This window comes from Haemaphysalis longicornis, unplaced genomic scaffold, assembly GCF_048455015.1.
Source record: "Haemaphysalis longicornis isolate Haplotype H1 unplaced genomic scaffold, Haemaphysalis longicornis Haplotype H1 scaffold_1, whole genome shotgun sequence".
Classification (NCBI taxonomy): Eukaryota; Metazoa; Arthropoda; class Arachnida; order Ixodida; family Ixodidae; genus Haemaphysalis; species Haemaphysalis longicornis.
The window spans coordinates 53,130,423-53,145,751 of NW_027526203.1; the positions used below are offsets into that span (position 1 = coordinate 53,130,423).

Sequence of the window (15,329 nt, forward strand, 5' to 3'; positions counted from 1 at the left end):
TTCCCTTCAGTAAGTAACAGTCAGACGGACGATAACATAACTATGTGAAGATATGCTTTGGCTCATACCAAGGCAAGCGCAATCGTTTGTGGCTGCAGCTTCGGTTGCTCTTCGTCCACAACAAACTGAATCGGCTGTACAGCTTTCTTCGAGGGCGTGTATGCAGGGGTTCTATCTTCCTTTTTTGCGCAGGCCGACGGGGGCGGTCGTGTAAAATCATTTTCGCTCGTCGCTCCCGTAGGGTTGCCACCTTCCTGGTTTTGGACCGGCCCGACCGGTTTTTTAAACAGCGGGCCGGTTGCCGGTCCATATCTAAAACCAGCCGTCATCAGCCGGTTTTTTGGCTTTTGTGCCGTGATTATGCCCGTTTTGGCGTTTTATAAGCGTCAATTCAACAACTAAGACGATAAATACGTGTCGACAACGACGACAAGCTGCGCAAAGACACGCGAGCAGAGAAAATACGCGGGCGAGCGCACTGCCTCAGATGGAGGGGGACCTAAGGGAACAACAAAATAACGAAATTCTACCGCCGCGGTCAGCAATTGCGGTTACTTTTCAGTGAAGCACATGCAGAGCGATTAACCAAGCTCTCAATCACTTCCAGTACAAACGTTATGTGGATTTCTCTCTAAGAAAACACTACAATAAATGGCACTGCATGTTAAAAAACATGGCGTCTTTTTTCAACACAATCCCCCCTCCCCCCCGGAAGGCCCGTTTTTTTTTTCGGGGAAAGGTTGTAACCCTACGCTGCTGTTTGTACCTATTACGTCGCCGCCACCGCAAATCCCCACTTGTTACAAACTCAGAGGTTTTCGCACTGTTAGCAGTCGTTTTACACGATGGGTTTGATGCGCCTGACATGCCAGGAGTGACATCGCTTGTAGTATTAGAGCGACGTTGCTTGTCTGCAAGACGGTGCCGGTCAAACAAGCGTTATCAACGCCATAATTCTAACGGCACATTCCATTTATTTCGTGGCTGCCGTGGCTTGCGCAGAAAAGGTCGGGTTGACTGCGATAGCTTTTCTTGAGTCAAATAATGGAGCTTTGGCTCAATCGCTTGCAGCGCTAGCAATGCGGCCTCGTCTGCAAGACTGGTGCGTGAGAAACAAGCGTTAGGACAGCCAGAATTTCAAAAATGCAGCATAAACTAGACCATCGTTAAAGGTGGCGATGACTAGACACAAGCAACAATATTCGTTGACAACTTACGTAAGTATAGAGTTGTTTTAGGCGCCTCGAACACCGCCCGCCGACATAGCTGTTTGTTAACGCGTCCGTTTACTGTTTTGTAGGTCAATGGTTCGATTCCTCGTCAAACGTTTTTTTTTTTGTTTGTTTTTTTTTTTTTTTTTACGTGAGGGTTTTATTAGCTCCTTTTTTAACGACCAGGGTAAGAACCTGTTCCTTGCTTTCTATCACGCCGACATTTACCGCCCTATTCCTAAACCCAAAGTAGCTCGTTTTCTCGCACGTTCTCTCTTGAGAAGCCCGCCGTGAAAACAAAACCAAAACAAACGTCAAACCTCTTTACAATATCAGTATATATGTCAATTACTTTATGTGTATTCACTTTTTGTGTTTAAAAACCTTAAATTTAAGTTATAAACACATTTCAAACTTTGAAAGCAGAAAGATAATTACCAACATTACAGTAGTAACACAATTTTCGTCAAACATAGAGGTGCTGCATTTGAAGTCTGGCAACTATCTCTCACTTTTGTGTGTGTTTTTTCATGGCGTTTTGTGCCGAGTGGTTGGTGGCGTGATTTAATCTGTTTTATCTATTTCAAGCTTAAATCATAGTTATAGAAGCTTTATGGGTGATGTCTACCCTTCTAACCTACGCGTGTGTTGAACATGGGGACCCCGGAAGAACGATCATCGCCGGATAAAATACTGCGCGTCAAAAGTGGGTGACGTTGCATCAGAATAAAGCGTGTTCGTGTGTCCGCGAGATGAAGACGACAGTGAAGGAGAATTTTACGTTGGAAACATCGTTTTTGCTCGGGTAAGTACGCATTTTTTATTATTCTGTATTTGGTTGGAACGAGTTCTGGTGTTTATGGGTCAGTAATTCGCTAGACCCCCATCTCGTTTGCTCTGAGAGCCTACGTGAGTTAGTATACTTGTTTGGCGCCCAGTCCACCGTTTCCGCAGAAGTCAGCATCAATTTACGCTGAAGCTAGACCTTGGCTACGATGCTCGCGCTATGGTACACGGCTGCTAATAATTTCACATCACGCAAGGCTCTTTAACACCGGGGCGTTTGTTTATGTGTCTCTCAAACAGTGCCTTTGCGGTTGCAGATCGCAGTCGCAATTTCGCGTGAGTGGCACAACGCTGTGATTAGTCCTCCCTCGTGAATACCCGCGGTATACCAAGAAATAACATGAACAGGAGGTTCCCTGGAAGTGCATGTGAAAACGCGTACACGTGATTCCATGGCTGGCGTCTCTCCCCCCCCCCCCCCTTCACGAATTCCGTGCAGTGCGCTTCGCAGCTATTGCGCTCGCGAGACCGGCGACCGTACGCCTCGCGGTCTTCGGGCCGCGATATGTGTGCTGTTCTCGTGAAGCTCGACAACAGCGAAATTGCCGTACTCGCTCGCCAACGCGCCCCGACAGCGTACGCGTCGACCGGGTGCTGACGGAGTTGTGCTGGAAGAAAAGCAGGCAAGAGATGAGGGCGCACGAGGTGTGGTTAAACATGAGAATTTACAAAGTGCAAGGTGGAGAAAATAGTATGCAAGGGCCGGAAACGGTGAGAGAGTTCGGGCCGCGCGCCAGCGAGCGAGTGCGGTAATTTACGTTGCCGAGTTTCACGAGTCCGGCACGAATATGACGACGCCCGTCTGAGAGTTCATAGAGGTATAGAATTCACATACGTGCAAATTGAAGGTGAAATGCGCGCATGTGGCCTCGCAGGGAGTTAGCATAGTCTCGGGGTAGTGGGGGAGATTTCACAACGCCTACGAGGCGCCTGCCGATTCTGTCAGAGTAGCTCTCGGGAAGTCTGGGGCTTGATATCAGAGGCATATGTATTGTTTAAATTAGTGCAGAAAATTGAGCCAATTCGCAAGTTCTCATTTTCGCAAAACCGCAGGCCATACAGAGACTAACAAGAAAGCTGTAGGCACTCACTCAACTCGATTTATATTGGAGAATTGAACGTGCAGATACAAGTCAGACATTGAAATGGAGGAGCCTCAACTATCACACAGCAGTTCCGATTGAAAGCAAGGGATACAGATGAGCTGCTAGCATGCGTTCCATGCAAATTAGCTCAGTAGCTAGCTTTGCATATATCATGCATACCCCACTCACAGTACCTGCGGGTCTAATAAATACATTCTTACTGTGACCTAAATTTCACTTGGGGTGTTCCGGGAATGTTCTTATTAGTGCCTTGGTGGTTACTGTCTTTAAACGATTAAAAATCTACTTGATGTAAGCATTCATGCTTTGTGTGTGCTCTTCTTGTATTTCAACAAGTGTCAGCACACTCACAGATTATGCACCTGCAGGTGCTGCTGCTGGCTGTCCTGGGTCAGCTGCCTTCCAGTCCAGTTTCAAAGGCTTTGCCAGGGCCTCCCTTGGCCAACCGACACTGCACCTGCTGTACCCAAGTACTGCCTGGCCTTTCGTTGGTGCTCCGTACGCTTTGCCGCCAGGAATGGTCATTCATCCATCATCTGGCCGCTTGGACCACCCGTTCAGAAGTCAGCGCATTTGCTCGACACATCGGTCCAGGCACTGCTGCCATATCGGTGCACCCACCGATTATGTATTTTTAGGTTAGTTATTGCATGTTGTGGAACTTGCCATGATGTATACCTGTTAGCAGTGCTGTGGCCTCTGATTATTTGAAACATTTTCATGAAGCAGTGCTGTGCGTATGGAGCGTGTCATTGCTTAGCAGAGATATTGAAGAGAATCTGGGGCTGACGACTAAAGGGCAAGAAGAGAAATTGAACTGACTTTGAAGCAAGTATTCGTATGTAATCAAGCCAAGCAAACATTTAGGATCTTTCGATATGGTTTTAAACTTGCAATACAAACTGGTCTACTTCAGATCATACTGCTAATAATCATACTATACCGAAAAGTACATCCCGCAGTCTGTAGAATTCTGACAGCGCTTTTTTCGCAGTCTCTCATGACCGGCACTAATCTCAATAGTTGGAAGATAGTCGAGGTAGCACCAGTCTTTAAATCAGGAGACGGTACTTCACCATTAAATTTCCCTAACAAGCACCATATGCAAGGTCAGGAAACATTTCATCCACTCTCAGGTCGCTAATTATTTATAAAATCACAATATCACATTCGAGTATCACCACGGTTTTCACAAGGGTTACTTGAGAAACACAACTTTCAGGATTTGTTCACGATCTACATTGATCCATTGACACAGGCTTACAAACTGCGGTAGTTTTTCTCGATTTTTCTAAAGCATTCAATCGCATTGCACACCACAGACTACTTCTCAAACTTCACCCTAATGTCCTCACTTGAGCAAAAAATTTTCATTCTTCTCAAATGCAGTTTACTTCTAATAACTATATACTTCTTTTGCTCGTGCCACTTTGTTGTCCCCCCAGGCAGGTTGCTTGGTCTATCTTCCATGTTGCATATCCTCCCATGTAGGTCTATTTGCAGATGATGTTGTAATTTATCACACAATTTCTTTAACTACTACCGTCAATGCTTTCAATCTGATCTTAACACAATTAACTCCTGGTGCTGCAAATGGCTAATGTCGCTTATCTCTAAAACAAAGTGCATGACTTTAACGGTGGCAAGTCTCGGATTGTAAATACTTACTTCATTAACAACAGCCTGATTACCTCTTGAGACAAAGGTGTTTTGGTAGGCCAGTAGGGGAGGGGGGATTGCATGGTGGATTTCAAAAGGTACATCGATTGGGAAAATAAGACGTGTGATTAATATTTTCATTTGCACTCCAAAACTCGCTTTATTTTATATGTTTAACCCACTGCCGTGGCTAGGGTGGTGTGCTGTGGAGGCGAATGTCAGTTAGATACCGCTTGGTGTAGCCGCTTTTCAGATGGAGGCAACACGTAAAGACGCCCGTGTTTGGAGATTTCGATGCGCACAAAAATACCCAGATGGTCAAAATTAATGCGAAGCCTTCCCCTACAGTGCTCCCCATATCCCAAGTGTAGCTTTGGCGTGTTAAACCACCGTTTTTTTTTCATGTTTTTGGTATAGTACCAGCTGCTGTAGCAGGTGCAACTTAAAGGTAAAATTATACATAATGTTTCCAAGAGCTAAATATAAAGGCCATATTGAAGTGCGTTTATGGGTCTATCTCATAGCAGTAGTGAAAGGTTATATACTCTGGTGCAGGTTAAGAACGCCAATGGCTCATGTGGTGTAGTCCAGTGTTTGACGGAATGCCGTGTAGGCAGGTAAAAGCATTATTGCAGTGATGAAACGTAGGTCACTGACCAAGTCAAGAAAGCCATTTAACGGTTTGTTGCTTGTTCACGGTGAGCATGGGTCGTGGAAAACGAAGCTATATATTGGGCATTACGCGGCGCAATGAGTTTGCATAGATATGGTGCAGATTGCCATCCATTATGTTGATAATGTTGGGCGTCGTCCGAACAATGAGGGACTCGAGCAGTAATCGAGAAGATAGATTGCACTCAGTTGTCAGTAATTTTGTCTTGTTCCAGTCGACCACGTGTCCCGTCCTCTCACGGTGCTCTGCCAGTGGACTTGTTTTTGCATGGCCCTTGTTCACTTCGTTCCAGTGCTGCATTAATCTTCTGTGCAGATTGCCCGTTTCGCCAATGTACACTGATTTGCATTCAGCGCATGGAATCTAATAAACAATACCCGGAAGCTTGGAGCGTGAGAGGGGGTCTCTCACGCTGACAATGTCAGAACGCAGCTTGCTAGTGGGCACATGCACAATGTATGCACTGCGTGTCTTGAAAATGTGTGCGAGAGTTTCACCGATGTGTGGGACGTAGGTAATTGCTGCACGTTTTGATGCAGTCGTTGTCCTGAATATAATGCCTAAAGCATTATATTCAGAAAGAAGCGAAGAGGGCGACTAGCAAGAATCCACATTGACATTAGCAGGCAGAAGCGTCCACAAGGCCTGTGTCAAAACGTGCTGCAATTCTCGTCCTACACATCAATCAAACTTTCGCACGCATTTTCAAGAAACACATTGTGCACATCGTGCAGGTGCCCACTAGCAAGCTATGTTCTGACATTGTCAGCGTGAAAGACCCCCTCTCACGCTTCAAGCTTCCAGGTGTTGTTTATGTTTTGAACAAAAAAAGTGCCATTTAAACGTGACACCTCCTTCCTTGCCGATTTCTGATGCCTGATTGTTCAGTTTGTGGGGATACGTTTAGCAGATTGCTCACATGTCTAACCTGTACTTGTGCTTGAGCAGTCAAACGCTGATGTTAGCAGTGAAGTAGGTGAAAATTGTAGTTTGATTGTAGTTGTGTGCAGATTACCTACATTGTGTTAATTCGTAGAAAAGCAAAATTGAGGTAACCCTGCTAACTGTTCTGCATTGCAGCATTTTATTATGCGAACGTTAAGGAGTTCAGCTGCTTGTTAAAGGTGAAATAAACAGTGGTACAAAAAGAAGAGCATCTACTAAACAGAAATATCTTCACAATCGCAGGATGCCAACGGTCCGCCTACCAACTTGTGTCCTGCATCGTTTCTGCTGGCTGGAGCGGTTCATGGAGCATTTTCCAGCTTCTCAAAGTTTGTGGTCAAGCGCTCCTCCAAGTGAACGATGCCGCAGAGGGATCTTTTGTTTTAATGCCACAATTTCACGTGCTCAGCAGCAAATTTACTCGTAAGGCTTTTTAAATATTCATCACCCAAGAGGGCATGTTACCTTCGTCTTCGGTGGAATGTGTCTGCACTCAGGTTATTTGTGACAGAAACAAGTGGACCACGTCATGAGAGTCATTGAGGCCTTGTTGATTGTGCATGTTTCTGAAATGACATTTTCATTAAGCTGAATACTTTCCACATATTACGATTTGTGAACAAATTATGGTAAAAGTCATGATTAGTTGTACTACACTGCAGGAAGGAAATGCCAACATACGTTTTAAGCACCTCTGATATTTCAGATCGTTGGCTGGTGAGCAATAAAACAAAACTGAAATTTTTTTAAAGTAAAATCAAATATTCGTTGTCACCAGTGCATGACCATAGTAAAAGCTATCTAGTCACCAAATTTAGAATTAGACACGAAATGCCAAGAAAAATAGGGAAATAAACTAGACAGCTGGCTACAATAAACCAATTCGTAAAATTCCTCAATGTCTATCAAGTGATGATTCAGGCGGGTTAGTTAAGATGTCAGTGGGTTTACACACCCAACTTGCAGGGAAGCACATGAGCTCCCAATATTAACATGTTTTTAATGAAGACCGTCTTCCTTCATTAAGCTGCTTTGCACATTGATGCCAGTCTGATAAATGTCCTGAATTTTTGTTATGATCACTCTTTGTATGGGAACCATATATTTTTATATGATGTCGCTGTGTATTTCTGAAACTGTATCTAGTCACTAATTCCAATTTGTCGTGGTCAGGTTTTTTCAACTAATTCGTAGCTTTTTTAACAATTATGGTATATTTTGTGTGCCTAAAGGAATGCCTCATTGCATGTTTAGCCTATGTAGTGTTGAAAGCGGACATTTTGCTTCAAAGTGGAATGTCGGGCTAGCAACAAGGTACTTCGCGTGCTGCTCACTTTCATTCATGCCATTATTTTTTATATTATCATTTAAAATTAAAAGCCAACCAATTTGCTGTCGTTTTAATTTTGTCACCTACTTTATACTTTCTTTTTTTTTCAACTTTGTGTAAGGATTGACTATCCATATTTTTATGATACCAAGGCGTTGGACTGGGCTAGCTGGTACATGTTTGAATGGATGAAAAACCATAGGAAAACCCAGGACACAGAAGAGAACGACGGGACAAACTTGTGCCGTCATTCTGTTTTAACTGTTTCCTGTGTTTACCACTGGTTTTTTATGCATTCAAACATTTTTTATGAGTTTGTTGAACAGTGATTAGTTTAGGTGTGTTCAAACAATTGTTGGCTGCGAAGGCTCCCTGTAGCATTTGTATAAGTGCTCTCTGCTTTTTTTTTTGAGCCAATACCCCACTACCAGTCTTCATGAGGTGGTCTTTTGTAAAAATAAGTTGAAATAAATATTTGTTTGCATTGCTTTACATGTTTTGAAAGAATTTCTTGTTCAATCTTGTTTCATTCAACCCCGTTTCAGAATCCTGCTTAAGGCATTTCCTCTGTTATTTTTTTTCAGAACCAGGAAGGGTGCTCATCCTCGGTTCTTGCTGAAGCAGCAGTATCCATACTTCACACGTGAGCTCTGAACACACAGTAATTATGGTATGAAACATTCTACCAGTATAAGCCTGCTTTGTAGACGTCATTGTAGATGTCAAAGCTCTTGACAGTGTAGTCCAATGTCTGGTGTAACGGGCAATGTCTACAACTTGTAAAAATTAATTTTGTGGCTATAATGTTTGTGATTATTTTAAAATGCACGTCAACTACTATTTAGAATCGCTGTCTAAATTGGCAGCCATTTTCCTGGTGGATACAGAAAGTGAAAAAGCGCATGTGTAGAGATTTCAGTGCACCTTAAATGTCCCAAATTTGCTAAAGCTAATCCAAAGCCCTCCTTGTGGTGCACTTCATATCCCATGTACAGTTTTGCGTAAAAACAGCTAAAAATTTATGATCAATTTAAACTTATTTTAATGTTTTTACATGCAAATATTATCAGTTTAAGCTGCCATATTTAGAGTAAAATATTTTGTAATAATTATATAGCTACCAAAGGTTTACAGAAAAGCTTTTTGCTTTTGGTTGTGCACCTTCTTATCAAAAGAAAAATGTTGTTAAGAAAGGCAGAAGAAACCGAACTATGGAAATTAGCAAACCCTAAAGCTGCGGATAGAATGAATGTTTTGTAGAGAATCTTTTGCTGATTTCAGTTCTAGTCAACTCTACAAAAGTCTATCGACGTAGAATGCTTACTGTGAGGCACCTCGTAATACTAGCCAAAACTAATGGGCCCTGGCTGTTTTCATTTGCAACAGTGACAAATGACCCCACATCCACCGGCAGGGACATAATGCAAGGCACCATGTACAAGCTAGCCTCATGATAAAATAATGTTTTCTGAACAATGGCATTACATTTCAACCATGGGCTTCACCAGGGAACTTGTATGCATTGTTCTGTGATGTTTGCAGTTCTTGCTATTGCTATGTGGGGTCATTTAGTCTAAAGATATGTTTATAAAACTCCAAATACCACCAAACCTTGCAAGTGCTGTACCATATGAATATTTTTCCGTAAAGCAAAAAGAATAATGCAAACGAAAATAAATGGCTTGGGTACCCAACTTTTATAAGTCGATTATGAGCCGCAGTACGGAGGGAACTATATTATGAGCCGCATTACGGAGGAAACTATACATTTTGCATTTGGTCTTCCTTGATATTGAACCTTCCTGCTCAGCTCAAGAATAAGGCACTAAACATTGCAGGTAGCTACCTTGATTGGAAGTTTGATGCAATACTAAGAAGCCAAGGGTTTTAAGGTTCAAGGAAGTTTTGTGTGGTTGAAGTGTTGCACACCTAATTGCTTTCACTGCACAGCATGGTTAGGCTCTGCAGTGAATCTCGAAGGATGTGTACTGCAGTTCGGCAAAGTGAACATATAATTGGTTTTTTACGAAGTTTTGGGTAATCAACTACCTCTAAAGTTATAACTGTACTGAGATGTGGCTCCTGACTTTTTAAATTGATGTTTTAACAATCGGTGACACAAGTTCAAGGAAATTATCAGCTGATGTTGAGCTTCAATGGAATGTCTCACAGAACCGAGCTTGGAAAGCACGAATGTTTCATACCATAATCGTGTGTGATATTGTGCAATATGTGGTCTCACACCTGCTGCACCTGTGAACCGAGGATGACGCACCCGTTTTGTACCCCTTTAGGTGGGTGCTTTTGCAGAAGATGCTCCTACAGATTGGGGTGCAAAGTAGCACCCTAGGATACTTTTAGGCGGAAAAGGGTGTTTATGAGGCACCTGTCTTCTGGGGTGCTTCACAGAGGGTGCTCCTGCGGCGACAAAATCCAAGCACCCTAAAGGGCGTAAAATATTCAGTTTTTAGGGTGCTCCTGCGGCGACAAGCTGAAGCACCCTTTTGGGCGTAAAAATTTTTAGTGTGTGCTATAGTATTCATTCAATGGCAGTGTTGAATATGCTCAGAGCGGATTTGGCGTACCAGGAATGTTTGGACGATAAGTAATCTCGCATGGCTCATTCACGCCACGATGGGGTCCCTTCCTTTTAACGGCGCGCTTATCTGAATGTTTGCATCAAATATTGCGTCCCGGAAAGCTGCTACATGCATGTTTGGGGCCCAATACAATCCCGTTAAGTAGCGAGAAGCCCCTGAACCGCTACTCACCTTTACTTGCACGAGAACTCGTGTACACACTCCGAAAATTTGCATTAGTTTGCTTCCCCACACTGATTGCTGGGTCTAGGAGTGCAGACTTGGCCGATACTGGCTATTGACATCACGCCTAAATAGCGTCGTCCTGATTGCATTGCTAGCTTCAAATCGTATGATGTGCGACGCAACTCTCTTTGATGGTTGGACACTCGGGAACATTGCAACACAGCAGACAGTAGGAAGTTCTGAGAATAGTGCACAAGAGAAGATATCGCGTATCACCACAACTATGCGTGCCATGCATATATTTTAGTGTGTCCGGTAGTATCCGTTTAAGAATGCTTGCGGCAGGATAGTGCATACGCTCGCATACGCTTAAGGATAGTGATCAGCGGGAATCCCGAGCAACTGGCGCTCATGGCGCCGGCAAGAGAACGCCCTACTGCGGCTGCCGGCCGCTTTGCGGTGCTTTTAAGCGTCGCCACTTACGTGAACAGAGCGGCCCCAAATGAGTTGCTCATCACTAAGGCTTACTTTCTGCTTTGCCGGGCATTGCAGTGTCCCTCCTACTCTACAGGCTAACGCGTGAAGCTTACACGAGTTGTCGTCCCTGGCTTCACTGTTCAACCGTCGATGGCAGGTCGATCTCCCTCCCTGCTCAAAAAAGGGAGGAAAAGGAAGGCAAAGGCTGCCGGGTTTGGCGAAACTTTTTTGCTTGCTTGTGTACTTTTCTTTCGGCCAAGGTTCCGAATTCAACTTGAGAGGCGCCATTTCTCTGAAGGCCATGCCAGAAGCGAAGAAGTAGCTGTGCGGTTAATAATGAATGCGCATAAGAAGCAAGGACATGGCTATTACATGCACATACGTACAAACCGGACGGCGGGTTGACACACCACGGCATGCTTTCCGGAATAATTTAAAGGGTACGCGAACGCGCGAAATACTGCCACATAAGCTACAGGAACAGGTGGTCCGTTTTCAGCTCTTTTGTGCAATTGAAGTTATCTAGCCTTCCACTAGACCCCTCATTTTCATTACTCCGTTTCGCGAAAAACAGCTTTAAATTCAGCAGCTTCGGCTAACACTTGTTTAAGTGCCCTATACCCAGTTTCATACATACCACGCAACGCAGTGGAATCTGCTGAAGTAGTACGCAGGAAGAAATAAACAAATTGTATTGCTCCGCCTCGCGTCGTACCTGAGTTACTGTAACCATGCGCGCGCCGGGGAATGCAACCCGTGTTAAGCACCAACGTCCGAAACGCAACGTGGTATGTTTTTTTGGAAAGATGTATTTTTAAAGCAAAGATAAAGCTAAGGAAATGAAATAAGCGCAGACAAATTAATGCTGCCGAAATGGCTGCAGGGAAAGACAGAAGTGGCGATACCGGTCTGCTCGAAGCTCAGGCGCACTCGTCTGTCACTCCGTTTGAACACGTGGAGTTATCTCTGAGTTCTTTTCGTAAGAAATACCCAAAACCGAACACTGTCGAATATTGCAGCAGTAAACGTACGCAAACTTAGTTTATTCAGATAACACTAACGAAATCGTAATTGTAAATATTGATTTCACAGTATTTGCAGTGTGATTGCTTTCAGCAGCCTTGCGCGCTACTTTTATAGTCACAGGAAGTGCCCTATTATGGTCTCCATTGTCAGCATTGCACGCTATGTATGAAACGAGTATGCATATATCAGCGGCATATACGCAGGGACGCGGCACTGAGCAACGGCTGCAGATGATTGATTTGGGCAAAGCTTATTGTTCTAGGTACAAACCCATTGAACACTTGGTAGCGTCCCTCTAACATTGAAGCTTTTACCCCAAATCAACTCGCTATAGAAATTGCTCTCTCCGCCACCTTGCTGCGCGATTGCGGGTTTTGCGCTGTTTGTCTTTCTCCTTCTCATTTTCGTGGCTGCAGTAGGTATAGTGTGCGCTACCTCTGCTTGCAGGCCTTGTAACCAGTCTTGTGGTCGAATCCGCTGGTGGAGCATCGTGGCTTGCAGGGGTGTTCGGTGGGAGTATTCTTAAGCCCACACGTGGGGCAGATTTGAAGGCAAGCGTCGGCGGGGCATGGGTACACGTCGACTGTGTGACCGTAGAGTCCGCCGTGGTCACACACCTCATGTTTTTTTTTTTTTTTTTCAGCGCCTACGCGACGAAATCAGCGCCTACGCGACCCCCCCGAAGGCACGCCTTCGGCGTGCCTTCAGGGGGGGTCGCGTAGGCGCTGATTTCGTCGATTTGGTAGTTTATGATTATCTTTTCGGTCTTTTCCGAGCGCGCGGCACGATCGAAGCTGGGCGTGGTCACGACTAGTATACGTTTCGTAGGCTATCCTATGCTGTCTCTTCGATGTCGATTCGAGCGGCGTGGCGCACGCCGTCCTTCAGTAGTGCTTGCCTGCTTTTCTACAAGTCTAATCCGTTCTTTCGTCGACGGATTGTTTTAATGTCTTCTTTAGGTAGTTCTGGTTCCCTCAGCGCCTTCTTCAAACCTTGCGGGTGAGGGCGCGTGAGTTCTCTTGACGCCTGCATCTTGGCTGTAGCGTGGCTGCCGGCACCATGTTGGCGGGCGGCCTCGTGCGACGTTAGTTCTAGCCTTGCAAGGGCTCGGTTACCTCTTCTGCTGTGGCTCTCAGTCCAGCCGGCTTCTCTAGCGAACTCTTCTGGTTAGAGGGACTCACCTTTCATTTCGATGGCCTTCCATGTCCCTTGCGAGGGTGCTGGATCTCGGTGTGGCTCTCGAGCGAGCGGCTTAGTCTGCCGCCTAGTCGATGGCTGCGTCGGTGTCGTGCGGGGCTGCCGTCTAGGGTTAGCAGTCAGTGTTAGTCTTGGAATGAAAAGTCATCGTAGAAATCTAGAACAACGCACTGACACATAAAACCTACCTCCACTGAAATGAACGACGTTAGCAACACGCGAGACGGGCAAGATCGCTCCTCCCCGGGAACAAGGCAGCTCACGCCACCGCTCCGAGGGAGCACATGTTACCACGTTTGCACGCTTCGCAAGAAGAAGACACCGAAGAGGAGGAGCGCGTTTAAAAAAAAAACACGTCCTCTCAGCTCAGAGGCGACGACCCAACTCCCGCCACTGTGAAACGTAACTTTCAGAACGTTCCACACGCACGCGTACACTCACACACGCACACACGCACACACACCCGTATACATACACACACGCGCAAGTTGTGTCTGCCCGTCACACGTGCAAGCTCAAGATGGTCGGGGAAGATTCCAGTAGAAATGGTAAGCTTTTATGTGGGCCAGCACATCACTGATTTCATTTACCACGTGCGTAATCGACCCTGATTTAATTGCATCACGTCCTGCAGCGCAATAGTCCTTCAGTTTACTTATCACAGACTGTACCTCTGCTGCAGCTGTGGGCTGAAGAAAAATTGTGCTTGCCACTTCCGCATCGTGTGTGATAACCGGCTAGCTTACACTATCGCATTGAGCACCCTTCGCGCCCGCATACACGAAGTGTTCCTTCATGTGCGCGAGTTTCTTTTGATCAACATTCATATCCTGTAATCGCTCCGTCTGCGTTTTGTTTGTTATTTCGTTAACGGAAAAACAAAATAGAACAGTGTGGGCACACTGGCGGACAAAATGTACACCAAACTGGGCGGGGCAAAAGTTTCAACGCGGCAAAAATAAAACAACGCGTATACCAGAAAAAGTGTCTTCCAAGCCGATAAGAGAACTTAGCGTTCCCTGGTGTAGAGTCCATAGCCCTTGAAGACGTTCAACATAACTCGTCAAAGCGCGAGGCCTAAGTACATCTCAACCATCAAACTTCTTTACCTCCTGCAATCGACGACATGCCGTCCTGAGTACATCGATCTGTGAAAAATAAAACGCAATAAAATGTCAGCATAGATATGTCTGTTTTGACGTGCTTATACGGATGGAAAGAAAAGCGCTGATCAGGCAGAATTACGCCAACGTTTGTTCACACTCTGCTTGGTACCAGTGCCTCTTGCGAAAAAAAAACTAACCATGGGCTTCTTGCATTGAACAAGTGGTATTTTAAGTTAGATAAAATTGTTGACTGTTATTCAATCGCCCTTGTCATGTGGGAACTCCATTTTTGTATGAAGTAATTGGCGGTCACACGACGTTCTTCTTGAGTACCTTAGGTAGGCAACAAGGAAGCTGTGTCTCCACATGCGCCTCAGGCGTGAGCGAACCCGGTGGTAACCTCCAGCGTTCGGTAATATAGTAACTGCGAGCGCACAGGCGCTACGCTGCTCTGCATGTGTGGAACGCGAGCATTCCACAACCTGGCGGCTTTACCGCTAACAGGACGTCAGAAGCGTTGCGACGAAAGTACAGTAAACTAGCAATGAAAGAGTGCGCGACCGAGGGCCAATGTGCTGGGCGTCCACTCTTTCACACGGTATCTTCGGCAGAGGCGGCGCAATTGCGGCGCACACTTGTGCACGCGGAGGCGAAGAAACGCCCATTTTTCGCTAAAGTTAAAGATATACTTTCGCCGCGGTGTGGGCATGGTCGAAATGGCCGTGCTATCGTATTCGTTATTGTGACATCATTCGTCAACCGCATTGCGTGCACTGTTGTGCAACGAGAGCGAACCTGATGATGATGCAGTTTTCAAAGACTTAAACGCAAAAATATTGGTGTGTCTGTCCCTCGTTTCAGTGTTCTGGCCAAAACTATTTTTGAACGAGGCGCTTATACAGGGTGTCCCAGCTATCATGCACCAAGATTAAAAAAAAAACAGCAGTGGAGTTACTCGAAGGAAATCTAGTGCGTAATGTTTGCAGTA

The 15,329-nt window shown here is 45.2% G+C and overlaps 1 protein-coding gene and 1 long non-coding RNA gene across 2 annotated transcripts in view; both read left to right on the top strand.

Moving 5' to 3' along the window:
* Positions 1 to 15,329, top strand: part of LOC144176308 (ferric-chelate reductase 1-like) — a 103,172-nt gene that overhangs the window by 75,084 nt on the left and 12,759 nt on the right. The window lies entirely within an intron of this gene.
* Positions 1,632 to 8,262, top strand: LOC144176324 (uncharacterized). Its single transcript, XR_013323792.1, has 3 exons — positions 1,632 to 2,016; positions 3,532 to 3,801; positions 6,684 to 8,262. It is a non-coding gene; the product is annotated as an uncharacterized LOC144176324 (long non-coding RNA).